We start from the raw sequence: 15,139 nt of genomic DNA on the forward strand, positions 1-15,139 counted from the left end.
GAAAATATCTTGTAAGGAACATTAGGGATGGATATTAGGAATAGGAATCTCAGGAAGACTTTCATTTTAATGATTCTAACTCGACCGCCTAAAGTCAGAGATAAAAATCACCATTTTCTAATTTTTTTTATTTCAGGCAAATAATTTGAGACAATGTTTGTCATTTCATGAGTTTGTGCTGACTATGTATCAATAATTTTGAGGGACTGCGAAGATGAAATTGGGTTCCCCCATCACAGTAGTTCATACATACTTACATAGAACTTATTCATCGACCTAAATCACTTTTTAAAAGAGGTTAAGTATTTGTTATCTTAATTTTACAGAAAGGGAAACTAATACCCAGATATGCAGATTAACTTTTCCCAGGTCACACAACAGGGAATAGAACTCAGTCTTGTGACTCACAGTCCAGTGCCTTGTCCACTGGTCCGAAATGTATAGATGGGTATCTTTAAAATGGCTGGCAGGCACACTTATGTCAATTCTTGGCACAATAAAACTCTAAATATTAATTATTTTTTGAAAAAAAGCAGATAAGCAGAAATGTTAATTTTTATTTCAGTGTTTGACTCTTCTATGTCTCAAATTAAAATGGAAATTACCTTAAAGAGTTTTTGATAAAAGTTTATAGATCTCTCTGGAAATGGGATTGCAGTATTGTTGTAACTGTGTTAATCCCAGGATATTAGAGAGACAAGGTGGGTGAGTTAAAATGGAAATGGGAAACATTTTAAATATATGACGCTGGAATATTTGACTACTGGTTACTAATTTATTACATTTAGTGACAGGCTAGGGAACCCTTATTATTTTTCTTTGTCCATACAGCAATTGTTTTTTTATAAACTGTTCAGCGTTTTGGTACTTTATTTCTAATTATCCTAAACTGAATCCCCTCTATTAAAACAGGTGTGCTTTAGACATTAAAATGATTAGTACACTATCATTCTCATTTCTACAACTCTGTCTAACCCACTGTGCTATATTGCATTTAGAGCTATAATGTTCAGTAATACTTGAGTCATCAGGTCTGTATACTAGAAGTGAAACTGAGCATTATGAATTAGATTTTCCACCTTTTATATATTACATTGTAAAGAAGCAGTTACAGAAAAATCTAATCTCCAAAAAGAGTTCTTGATACTATGCTTCAAATCTATATTTAAATGTGGAGAGAGAAATTTTCTTCTAAATACCATGTGATGTACAAAACAAAATAATTTGCTGTGACAGAACCTGATTGACAAGCATATGTGTGAGCACATTTAAAATAGGGCATCTTTTCTGGTAGGAGTAAATGTCAGTGAAAATGATGGATTCTTACTATTTAATTATTGACTGATTTAGAAATGTTTCAATTCCAAGCTGCATTCCAAATAACAGTATAACACTTTTTCTCATAAGCACATTGAAATGTAAATGCTCTGTCATATTTTATTTTTCAAAAAATGCATCAGCTTAATGAACTTGGAGTTACACATTTTATTATAGATTTTAATGTAATTAATAGTTGATTTTTAAATACACATATATTACTTTTGCATTTGTAGATAATATGTATCTGTTTAGCACTTTCCCTTCAGCTCACTTGAATCCTGATATCAGTATGAAGATCTTGGAAAGTACAGCATGGAGATATTGTAGGTTACAAATGTTCAGTCCTGAATTGTCTTATTTCAAAGTAGAATTGGACACCTTATTTTTCACTTTACTTAGGAATTAGGCTGTTCATATACTGAAGTTCTGTTTGCCAGAAAACCTCCTTGGTGTTGCCACTGAGAGAGATGCCATTAAACCTCAGATTTAATTTTATTTTAAAGGCTCATGGCAGAAGTTTTATTGTATTCTTTAACTACATAAAATTTCAATTCAGATTAACCCCTTAGTTTTCTGCAGCCCTCATTTCTTATGGTCTCTTCCTTGACGGCACCCCCCAGTGCCTGGATGTATGGCACCCAGGACTAAACTTCAATCCCTCACTTAGTCATAATCTCATATAGACAGCTGGATTCTCTCATGAGGGTGCCTTATGCCTGAATACGGAAGTAAGGTCCTATCCTTCATGTGTTATGCTTTTTCTGACTGTATATTCCTCATTTCCCAAGCCCTACCCCTAATTTTGGAACCATAGGTCAAAACATACATATTACTCCTGCAACAACTCCTATCCCAAGTGATGGCAGACAAGTCCTTCCAGGTTTGTGGACTCCCATTGATGTCATTACAATCACACAGAATATATGTCTTTGGTTTTTAACTACTCTTCCCTTCCCAGGAGATGGCTTCTTGTCCCATCCCATGAACCCTTTTAGAGGAAGGTAAAAAAAGCACGGTGGCCTGGGCAATCTGTCATGGGTTAGTTGGATGGCCTTTTGCAGGTCTGGAAAGAAATTTTCCCCCCTAGCAGATTGGCTGAAGCACCATGGATTTTTAACTTCCTCTGAGCATCTGGCAAGATTCATAGCTAGGAGAAAGCAACTGAACTAGAAATTTTAAATAAGGCCTAATTAATATATATATATTTAAATAAATTTTAAATAAGGCCTAATATATATATATTTATATATAATTTTAAAATATATAATTTTAAATTTTAAACATTTATACCACCAAATAGGGCCCATATTCCAGGTGGAAGAAGTTACTAAGGAAAATACCTATTTTTTCAATAGCATAACATTTTAATTGGAAAAACGTCTACTTAATATAGCAGTAATTACATAAATGGAATTATATATTATCAACAAGATTAAAACTAAATAGTCTTTCTAATATGCTGCTAATCAGAGATGATTTATAAATCTTTTGTATGTATAGCCACCATTCCTTAGTTTATGGATTTTGACTTTATGGAATGATAATGCTTACTGTGTTGCATATTTATGTAATGCCTTAAGGGTAAATATTATTACTGTGTTTCCAGAACAGCTGTGTTTCATACACTAGAACTACAAGTGATCTTTAATCAGTCTGACTGGGGCAAACTATAAGTGAGAGGACACCTTATCATATAAATAGAAGTACAATCCTGGTATGATATAAATATATTCTAAATAGTGAAAAATATGAACTACATTCATTAACAACATAAAGTTCATTTTAATCAAATTAACCATTTTTTCTCCTCTGTGTAGTGTTAAAATAAAACAATCTACAAACTTTAATGGGACTGTCCAGGTTCAGGAGTCTACCCACATGAGTACAAGTGCAGGATAGAGGCTTTAGATTGTAAACTGTTTGGGGCAGGGACCATATCTTTTTATGTATTTGTATGGCACCTAGCACATGGAGATCCCTGAGGCCTCTTGATAGTACAGTAATATAACTATTAATAATAATACTAACCTATATGTTGAAAGATAATATGTGACAAACAATGGGCTAAATTATGCCTTCATTGATCTCGCCATGGAAGTAGTGGGACAAGTAGTATTTGTTAAATGTGGAGAGTGCAACTTTATTTAAATTAACCATTAATTTAACTGGGGGTTACAGCTTCCCAACTACTACTCCTCAGGACCATACCAATATGGATTTCAAGATGACCTAATATGTATCAGAAACCAGAAGATGTAGGAGGGCCTTATCCACACCCTTCCCCTTACCATCACCTAAGGAATTTTGTCTGGATAGCCAGAGTCCCAGCCCCTTTCCTTGCATGATGTAAATGAGATGGTCTTCAAGCTGTGCAAAACACTGAGGCTTGCATCCCTCGTACACCATGCCATTGCCCACAACCAATACCTGAATAGTTCACAACAAAGGTGCCAAATTGACCATTGTTAACCTGAAATCTGCCCTAAAATTCCTCCATAAGTTGTGACAATTAAATTACTGACACACCGGAACACCAACATACTTCCACAATGTGTATAATACTGCCATCACCAGTACTAGCGAGGCTTGCTCCATGCCTGAAGGAGCAGCTACTGAATGAGGCATTCTTCACTCCCAACCCTTCCTCTAGCCCATATATATCTATAGATATAGATATCTCATAAGACTGTCCATTGTAGCTGAGTCCTTGCAAGAGCTCACACCAGCTAGTGGGCATTTACAGCTATTCAGCTCTTTGGAGCATTTACATGGGTGTAAATGTGGGCAGAATTTATACTCAATAACATTACCAAGTGATAAGTTATATCTTCTGAACTTTACTTGTATCAATTCTCTAGTTTCTGGTGTCCATTGTTCTCTATCCTGATGCTATTTTCAGTGTTTTTGAACTGTCCCTATATAGCTACAATAATTTATAATGTATGCAACATTTTTTAAAATAGTGATTTCCTGTTTTAATTTACAAACTAGAGTGATGTTGTTTTTATTTCACTAAGGAAACACTAGACGTGATCTTTTCCCAATAAAAGTAAAATAATTAAAACATTTCTTGTTTTACTTTTTTTAGGAAAAAAGTCATAACTTTTGTAAAGTAGGTTCAAGCCTCAAAGTTCATATTAGGTGAAATATTGTGACTACTGATGAGTCTCTGATCTATTTTGTGTTGTGGTTCCAAGAGAAGTATATACAAATATTTTTACAACCTAAGACTCTTCACTTTAAACAGGTACAAATGTCAGGACTTATTTACATGAAGAGTTCATAGATAAGTTCAAGAGAAGAGGTGACAATATTTTGATTGGCATAAAAGATGGGATGTTTGTAATTTTAATCAAATTTGAAATTAAGACATACCTCAAATAATATGTCAGACTAGTGTTATTGAGTTTAAAATCTAATGACAACCACTGTCATTATTAGTTAAATATAGCCATTGCGCCTATGGCAATAAATGATGACACTTCAGAACATGCAGAAACAAAGAACACAAGTATTTAAAGAAAAGGGAGTGACTATAAACTTAGTTGAACACAGGAATGTGACCTGGGCATAATGTATTTACTAAGCACATAGGCAATTGTATTTTGGACAGATGTTATTGAACACAACATTATGTTTTCTTACCCACCAGTGCATTCAGATCTCAAGCTGCACAGACTTGATTTGCTGTTTCATATTTAATATCATAAGCCATAACTACTTTGCAAAGTCATAATAACAAATATATTTTCAATGTATTTCTCAGCTACAATATTGTAGCTTTGAAAAAAATTCTAATAATTTTCATAAATGTAAATGAGCATAGAAAAATCTATATCCTCTTTTTAGTAGTTTTTAAAAAGTTATTTTTCAGAGTAGAATTATTGTAGGTGTAATCTGCTTACTTAATTCCACAAAAGTAAGTGAAAGAAGAAAACTAAGAGAGAGAAACAGTAGGGGAGGCACAAAAGAGTACACTGTATCAATACAGTTGGAGAAACATTATCAAGTACTTTCACACTTCAGATCTATTCATTATTTTTATAGTAGTGTTAGGGACTTCCCCAGTACCAGAATTTAGCCTCTATGGTGGAAAGAAAGTAATCACGGTTCAAAACGTGCCCTTCCTGTGATGTAGCTGTTCTTCTTAATGAAGGGCACTCAAGGTGCCTTTTTTGCCTTGGAGAATGGGCAAATCCCTGCTAGAGGCTCAATTTGTTGCTCCTTCTGCAAGAGGACAAAGAAATGAGAGAAGCACATCTTAAATATTTTATCTTGGAGAGCTGCAGCTGAACACGAAGTTCCTGGGCTTTCTCTTTGAAGACACCAAAACTTCTTCCACTGAATGTGCAGTTGATACCTTTTCTTCTGTAACTTCTACTGCAGACTTCAAAGCTTGGTCTATAGAATGGGAGGTAGGAAGTGGGCTAGGGAGGGCAGCTGCAAGGTGTTCTTGGGTGCCTGGTCTTTAGTAACCCTCACAGGGCCTTGGGCTGAAGCCCGGTGGAGTGGAAGGACCCAAACTCCCCTACCAACACCACTCTGCACTGAGGAACTGACTGTCTAACCATTAGGTAGTGCTTCCATCAAGTGCCAATCATCACAACTTAGTGGAGAACATGGGAATATGCCTTGGGTCTCCTGTAAGACCTTGAGAAGAAAAAAGAAAAAAAGAGAGAAAAAATTGACCTCAACAAATCTTTGAAATGGCTGATGGACAGCCAATAAAAACAGGCGGCCCAACAACTGCAGCAGCAGAAGCAGGTGTTCAACAAATAGCTGCCTAACAACAGCAGCAGCAACAACAGCCCCTCTGGGAGTTGGCAGAGCAACCGCAGGAAGAGCAATATCACCTGGTTCAATATGTTGCAGCCATTTTACAACCCCAAGGAACATGCATGAACGTGGTGGCCCCAAGGCTCACAATGATTACAAACCTCCCAGGAAGACTCATGAAAGTAGGGCTGGGAAATGACCCCAAAGCTTTCCGGGTCGCTACAGCAGCTTGATTGCCAGCTGAACGCTGGGCTGTTTTGCTAGCACCATGTCTTACCAAACCTGCTTAAGCTGCATACTGGAACCTTGACACCACGGAAGCCCAGGACTATGATAAACTCAAGGCAGCCATCTTAGAAACCTTCAGTATCATGTTGGAAACCCACTGATAGCACTTCCATTTGGAAGTATTTCCACAGGGAGCCCGACCATGAGCAATGTCCAGAGTCTTAAGAACACTGCTGGTGGTATCTCCAGCCCAGCAAATGGACAGGGAAACAGGTGGCCAAAGAAGTGGTGCTGGAACAGTTTACGCAGAGGCTCCCAGCTGGAGGGCAAGAATGGGTGTTGTGACATCAGCCTCAGATGTTGGCTGAGGCAACCAGGCTAGCAGAAAATTACTTAGTGACTACAACCCTAAAAATGAGGACACCCAAGATCGAAGATGTACATCCCAGGGGGCCAATGACTAAAGACCTTTGGGGCCATTGTGGGAGATGACCACCGGGCCGCTGAATGCCAGGTTCGACCTCCCGGATGGCCCACAGCTATAACAAAGCTCTGGAAGACTGTTCCAAGGGGAGGAAAGAGTTGGAGGAGGGACTGATCCCAAAGGAAGACCCACCATGAGTGCCACACCTCCCCCAGAACAGTCAAGGGGTGGAAAAAACCTCTTAGTTGGGACTTGCTTTTTGTACAAGCAACAAGGTCATTTCTGCTGTGACTGCCCCTTCATGGATTGCTCCTATGGGGAGGCATGGGTGGTAGACACCAGGGCTAGAAAAAGAGGCCTGGCCAAGATATTAGTCCCTGTGTGGATCAATGGGGTAGAAGTTCCAGCCCTAATAGACTCAGGTGCAGCCAAAAGCTGATCTGAGAACAACTAACACGAGTTGGAGATAACCCAAGGGAAATCATCTGTGTCCAGTGCATGCATAGTGATGTACACCCTTATCCCATGAGGGAAGTACAGTTCACCATAGGAAGCCGGACAGAAAAAGTATGGACAGGAGTGGCCCCCGTGTGGGCCTACCTGGTGATTTTGGGTTGGGATTGAGAATTTTTTGGAGAGATCGTAAAATCATGGAGTGATGAACCTCTGAAAAGGAATGGCCCTCAAGGAGGAGCCCTCGAACTACAAAAACACACAAAAAGTTAGCAGGGGTTAGAGAGACAGAGGATCCTGATGAAGGGATCTCCCAAAAGGAACTGTAGCTCCCCTCACAACAGGGGAAATAGAACACCTTACCTTCTCCTGATTTGGACCTACTAATGGCAGATGTAGATTTTATAAGCAAACAAAGAGATGACCCGACACTGAGCAGGGCATATGAGTAACTCGCCAGTATAAATGGAGAGTGGTAGACCTTCAATTGATGAAGCTGTGGCCCTGCTTTGAACTCAGGGAAGAGAAGCTATACTGGGTGGCAAAAAGATTCCCAAACCAGGAAAGCACAAGTATAACTTTTAGTTCCAAACAAATTCTGCCAGAGAGTCTTACAGCTAACACATGTAGTACCTCCTGGAGGACACTTAGGGCGAGCGAAGACCCTGAAAAGAAGGGGTGGCCAACCTGAGCCTGAGAAGGAGCCAGAATTTACCAACGTACATTGCCAAAGAGCCACAGTAATATGTAATGATTATATACATATATGTATAGGGGTGTGTGTGTGTATGTATGTATGCGCACACATAATCATTATATAAGTTGATAATGTATATTTATAATGTATAATTAACGATAATAACAACTTAATCTTTTACTTAGTGGACTTCTGGCAATCTTTGCTTTCAACAATTCCCTTGAAGTTTGGTTTGTGTTCAGTTGTGCTCACATGCAGCAGTTCTCTTTAGTGGTTGTCTGTCAGAACAGATCAGTGCTTGGATTTCACATGTTTGAGTGTCAAGAAAACAGACTCTCAAAGATAGGACGAGGCAAACATTGAGATTAATTGTAGGGCTGCACCTCTGATGTTGGGGTATTTATCCTTTGGTACAGATTTCCAGAAAGTAAGGATCCCCTCTGTCTTCTGAACAGATTTCAATCTGTCATCTTCCAAAAGTCCTATTATTTCCATCTGAGATGTTGCTTCAGTGACTAAAGGGGGCTTCAGACAATCAGCTTCAGCACTAAAAGGGTCAATCAGAAATTTGATTTGAGCTCTTTTCTGCTGCAAATCTTGGAATCTTTCCTCAAAACTGTCCTTAAGATCTTTAATCATGCTCGCATACCTAGTTGTGCTGTTTTAGGGGTTCTGCTCATCTTCTTTTGATCTGGCTTGAAGTTGTGACATTGAGAGAAAGTGTGTAAGGTCTCCCTCAAGCATTTGTCTGTGAAACAACTGCAGTTTGTTCATGTACACAAATACTCCTTGCACTAGGTCAGACAGCAACCGGAATTTTCCTTGTAAGTCCATGTTTAGTTTATCCAAATGCAGCAGCATGTCTGCAAGAAATGCCAAGTCTAGAATCCATCCAGGATCTGTAAACTCGGGGTGTATTCTGTTCTTCTCCTCCATAAACAATTTTACTGGTTCCAGGAGCTCGAAAAAACGGGAAATAACTTTACCTCGAGAGCCATCGAACTGTGCAATGAAATGTCAAATCAGCAGGGGCGTCGTCTTCATCCAGTTCTTCAATTTCATTTTGAAATTGTCTGTGATTGAGTGCATTTGAGAGAATGAATTTCACAACGTGCAAGACAGGTTTCATGACGTGATCAAATTTGAGATTTTTAGATATCAGTTGCTCCCAATGAATAATACAGTGAAATGTCCAATATTCGGGAAAGCTCCTGTCAGAATTACAAAGCTCTACTAATTCATTTGCAGACCCCCACATGGACAGAGCCCCATCCGTTGCAGTGGCAGTGAGCTTCTGTAAAGGCAAGTGGCTTTTCACAACTACCAACATCAATGCCTCCTTTAAATCTCATCCATGAGTTCTGTCCTTTAGTGACAAGATATTGAGGAGTTCTTCCCTTACAACACAGTCATCAGACACGTGCAGACAAATACCAATAATAAGATTTATCCTGTATATTGCATGATTCATCCAAAGTGATACTCAAATACACTGCTGACATTGCGAATGCAGTTGTGATTCGATGTCACTGTTCAGGTCAGAGATTCTGCATCCTATTGTGTGGTGTGAAAGCTGCAGGCCAGAAAATTTTTTTCTGTAGATTCTATTTCTCTTATGACAGGATTGAAACCACATCAGTGAGGCACGGTTTTATAAGCTCTCCTTCAGAGTAGGGCTTTTTCACATGGGCTATGTGCCAGGCCACTTAATAGCAGGCTAACTTTACAGTCTCTGATCAGTTGGCAAATCTGGTGAAGAACTGGGCTTCTATATCTGTTTGCTTTTCAAAGTTTTCAGTTGTAAAGTGTGGAGTTCAGAACCTTGTGGGAATTCTTAATCCATATATGCATGGCTAGAAGCAAAATGATGCTGCAAGTTTGAAGATTTGAACTGAGAGATACACATCTGGCAAAGAAGACACATGGCCTTACCATTATGTTCAACGAAAAAGTACTTATTCTCCCACTCCTGTTGGAAGACTGATCGTGGTGGGCAGGAGGCACCAGGAGGGAGGAGGAGGTGGTGCTGGGGGAGGAAGGGGTGAGGCTGTGCACCATGTCCTTGCTGCCTCCTCATTCTCCCAGAGCCTCCTCAATGCCGCGAAACAGCTGATCGTGGCAGATGGGAGGTGCTAAGGGAGGGAGGAGGAGGCACTGGTTGAGGGGGCCGCTGGCAGGCGCAAGGGGATGGAGCGGAGGCTGATAGGGCTGCCAGTAGGTGCCCTATCATTTTTTCCCTAGAGTCGGCTCCTAGCAGGAGCCACATATTATCTTTTGCAAAGCCGCATGCGGCACTGGAGCCACAGGTTGGCCATCCCTGCTGAGAAGGGTAACCCTCAGATTTTACTGGCTGGAGGTGCACAGCAGATCAAGGACTACAGCACATCATGCCCCAAATGCCAATGGACTGGACCCAAAAGGTCTCTTTTAGTCATTCCCCCCCACCCGATGGTCAGTATACCCTTCCAGGGTTGGACCTGGTTAGACCCTTGGAAAAGTGTGCAGCTGGGTACTAGACATCCTGGTGATAATGGATTACACCATGTGATACCCAGAGGCCCTCCCCCTTCATTCAACCACTGTGCTAATATCACCACTGAATTGATGAAAATTTTTACATGGGTAGGGATACCAAAAGAGATACTGTCTGACCAGGGAGAAAACTTTACATAAAAATTAAGGAGGGAATTGTGTGACTTCTTAATAATCAAGGCCTTAAAGATGTCCATCTATCACCTTCAGTCTGACAGGCTTGTCGACTGCTTCAATAAAACATTGAAAGACACATAGGCGCTGACTTTCAAAAGTGCCGGGGGGTGCTTGACCCCCGGCTCTGCCCCAGGCCCCACGCCCGACTCCACCCCTTCCCCCAAGGCCCCACCCCCACCATGCCTCTTCCTGCCCCCGCTCCACCCTCACCCTGCCTCTTCCCACCCAGTTCCGCCCCTCCACTGAGAATGCCACATCCTCACTCCTCCCACCAGCCTCCTCTACACCGCAAAACAGCTATTCAGAGCAGACGTAAGGTGTGGGGAGGGAGGAAAAGGTGCTGATCCACGGGGCCCGTTGGCGGGCAGGAGACGCTGCGGGAGGGGGAAGTTCTGATGGGGGGCTGCCAGTGGATACTCAGCACCCACCATTTTTTCCCTGTGGGTGCTCCAGCCCCGGAGCACCCACGGAGTCAGCGCCTATGGAAAGACATACTCTGAAAATTTGTGGCCTCAGACCCCTGACCTTGGGAAAAAAGGAGCTTACCTGGTAGGCCCAGATCAACTGACAGTGTGTTGATACCTTTTCTTCTGTACCTTTTGCTACAGATTACAGAGTTTGGGCTATAGAGTGTGGGGTAGGAAGAGAATTTGATTCCAGCCGTGATCTCCTCTTCATCACTAGCTAAGGCAGTAGTTACCTCCACTTCCACTCAGCCAGACAATTTAAAAACATTTCAGAAACTTTTGTGTAGCATGGCAGACACTTTAGAAATCTCTGTGGAGGTAGTGCAGGAAAAATCACACAAGCTACTGGACATTTTTCACTCCTACATGCATGGAAGGCTTTACATGCCAATTAACAAGGGGATATTGGAACTGGCAGAATATTTATGGCATACTCTAGCATGTGTGGCACTTACCTGTAAAAAAGGCAGATAGGTATTATTACGTCCCTTCAAATGTGTTTGAATATTTTTACACCCAACTAGTTCTTGGTTCTCTAATAGCAATTGGAGTGCATGAAATGTCCAGATAGTGGAATCCCTTGAAAATGATGCCAAGAGATAAGGATCCAGAAAATATTAGGTTTATTTGGAAGGAAAAATTACTCATCATCATGTTTGGAGAGGCATATTGCAAATTACTAGGTGCTCCTGTCCAAATATAATTACCTTAATTGGGACAAGGTATCATAGTTTATTGTGAAACTCCCTCAAGAACATAAGGAGGAACTAAAGTTTGTTGTACCTGAGGGACATTTGGTAGCTCATACTTTGCTACAGGCTGTGTTAGGTGCCTCCAATATTGCAGCATGCTCAGTGGCCACCTTCATCACTATACATAGGGGCTTCTTGGCTAAAATCTTCAGAAATACTGAAGGAGACAACAACTGAGGACCTTCCATTTGAAGGTCATGATATGTTTTAGTGAAGGAACTGATGAAGCTCTACACTCTCTGAAAGATTTGACAGCTGGTCTCCATTCCTTGGGATTCTGCTTGCTAGCCCATAGGAGAAAATAGGCCTAGAAGAAAATTCACTCTAGACAAGAGACTTCCATGTATTGTTATAACCCACAACGATTATCAGAGCTACTAAGAAAGAAGCAGAAATTCCAATGCAGAAGGCCATTTGCCTCTTCCTTCACTACAGCATACCCTGCGTCCCTCACCTGGCAGCAAGTTTGATGCCATTGTTGAGAGCCAAAAGAATCTTTGGAAGAACTACACCCTCCTCCCCCACCCCCATTGGAAACCACCTTTTTTATTTTTAAAATGCAGGGAATCAAATGACCTCAAGCTGCTAGGTTTTAGCAATTATAAATGTGGGGTATTCCATTTAATTTCACTCCTTTCCTATCGCTTTTCTCTTCCCTTCTCCAGAGATCCTTCATACAAGATATAGTTAAAGTAAGAAATGGAAGAAGTGCCCCTGAAGTTCAGAGGAAGGGGTTTTTACTCTCATTATTTTCTAATTCTGAAGAAGGAAGAGATTCAACAGATCCATCCACCATTTCAAATTCAGGATGGTAACACTGGCCTCCATAATCCCTTTCGTAAATCCCAAAAGATTGGTTCACAGATCTCAGTCTGCAAGACATATAATTTTACATATTGATACATCTGGCACACAGCAATACCTCAGATTCCAAGAGGGAGTATCCCAGTCCCAATACAGAGTCCTGCCCTTTGGTCTTTCAGCAGCAACAAGGGTACTCTTCAAGTGCTTGGTAGTCATAGCAGCTTTGAGCTCACCTCGGGAGACAGGGGATCCAGGTATATCCATACCTCGACAATTGGCTTATTTGAGGAAGATCATTGTAGCAGGTGAATGATTCCATTCACATAATCTAACATCTTTTTACCACACTGAGCCCCAAGATCAACAAAGAAAAGTTAAGCACTGTTGCTGACTCAGAGAATAGCATTCACAGGGGCTCTATTAGATTCCACATCAGCAACAGTTTATATATTACAGGAGACATTTAAATTGATGGTACACCTCATCAATTAGTTGCAGGCTGTCCTACAGAGTTCTGTTCCATCTGAATTCTGTATTACTGAAGGACAGTTGGGCTTGCTCCATCCTTTTTGCCCTCAGTTGGAGGGAGCACAAGGGCATGCAGGGTGTGCCGCTAATGGACACTGCTAGCCAAAATAATCTGACCTTGCATGCACGGGGCTCATGTGAACCAGAAGCGGAATCCATGTAGATAATACATATCACAGAACCATAGTTACTGTTTTTTCTGAAAGACAGTGTACTCAGGTACTCCATTTGTAAAATGGGATGTAGGGTGGTCTACCTCTTTAAGGGCTAGAAGCCTGGAGCTGGCCAACTATGTTCAATTAGCCCTGCCTGCCACACCAGGGATGTGGTTTAATTAGTTAAATACCTATGAGGTTTAATGAGTAGAGCCAGCTGAGTGTGGAGGAGCTGATTCTCCTATGAAGAGAAGGAAGCTGCAGAAAAAGGGGACTGCTCAGTGAAAGAGAGATTACAAAAATTTGCTGGGAGTGAATAGGTGCCAGCAGGGAGCCCTGAGTCTTCAGGGGGAAAGCTCCAGGTAGGGAAGACTGAGAGATCCTCGGTGGGAGTATGCAGTTAGTGGAAATTGGAGAACTTTATGTGGGAATAATTTTGTTATTTTAATAGATCAAGCCCCAAGGAGGGGCATGGCTGAACCAGAAAGAATTTGTTGGTAGTCTGATTGGTTGGGAAGTGGCTGCCATTTGCAGGGAGGAATGACATTTGACTGTCTCCTAAGGTAGGAGTATGAGGTCTTATTCAATAATAAGGACTTTGAAGTCACAGAATTTCAGGGGAAGGTCTCCTCCTGCCTCCAACCCAGCACACCTTCCCCTAGGCTGAAGGGATGGGAGCCACTGTTGATGATTCATCTATGTCCTATCTGGAATTTTTGCTGCATGTCCACCCTGTAAGAGGCTGAGTGTAGTTGGCATTTATAAAGCTCCATGGGGCTGATGCATGCACAGTGCATTTGGCATGAAGGGGCTAGTGCTGTGGGGCTAGGGCCTACTCACAGCAGGTGGAGTGTTTGGAGATATAGCAGTAAGCCTCTAACAAGCTCAGTGCATGTACATGTGCTCATAACTTGGCCAAATCTGGATCAGTTTTCACAGTGAAAACAAAAGGCCCAAGACTATCCCACTTCCCAACATGAGTTGCTGTGTGTGCCTTAAGGATGGCTGTTTTATAAGTGGGAAAAACAGGAAATTAATGAGTTCTGCCAGAAATGTAAAGAACTTCCTAAAGGGAGGGAGGATATTAATGTGAGGCAGAAAATAGAAACTGCTCAGAACTGCCAAGACTTTAAAAAATGAAATTCACTTCTAGGCTGAGAACAAACATTCCAAAATGCCACCCATTGATCACCATTAGATTAGATGGTTTTATAGAGTCCGATCCTCAGTGGCTGTAAATCAGTGTAGCTCTATTGAAGTCAACAGAGTCAACCCCGTGTAAAGTGGCGGAGGATCTGACCCAAATTACAGAATTGGAGCAGTTGAATTTCTACAGACAGTTACCCACTGAGGATATTTATTTGGGAAACAGAGCCCCTGAATAAATGAGGATCTTTCCAGCTGCATTGTAAATAGCTATGTCTTTGAGGGGAAAAAAGGGAGTATGTCCTTCTAGAACTAATCCAGATTGCAGCAAGAAGCACTGCCAATTTATTATTGTAATTTTAATGAAAACAAACACATGCTAACATGCTCTATATATTCCATAATGGAATAAATCTAATGCGCATGATGTTAAAGATTTGTGAATTGAAACCCACTCTCCGAAAGAAAGAACAGTGGCATTCACTTAACATGTTATCCAGCACTAATAATGGCAATGTGATCCTTACATTTTCAAAGTGATATGTGGTGATTTAGTCACGCAGCTCCTATTAACATCAATGGGAATTAAATGGCCTAGTCCCTGAACTCTATTTTTGAAAATGTGTAGATGAGACTAAACTATTACTGACAAAAATAGTGTGTTTACTGACCTGGTTTTA

General features: G+C 40.9%; 1 protein-coding gene across 7 annotated transcripts in view; it reads left to right on the forward strand.

Moving 5' to 3' along the window:
* DCDC1 (doublecortin domain containing 1) overlaps nucleotides 1-15,139 on the forward strand; it is a 420,020-nt gene that overhangs the window by 61,756 nt on the left and 343,125 nt on the right. The gene's annotated exons all lie outside the window — the stretch shown is intronic.

The sequence above is a fragment of the Lepidochelys kempii genome, chromosome 6, assembly GCF_965140265.1.
Source record: "Lepidochelys kempii isolate rLepKem1 chromosome 6, rLepKem1.hap2, whole genome shotgun sequence".
Lineage (NCBI taxonomy): Eukaryota > Metazoa > Chordata > Testudines > Cheloniidae > Lepidochelys > Lepidochelys kempii.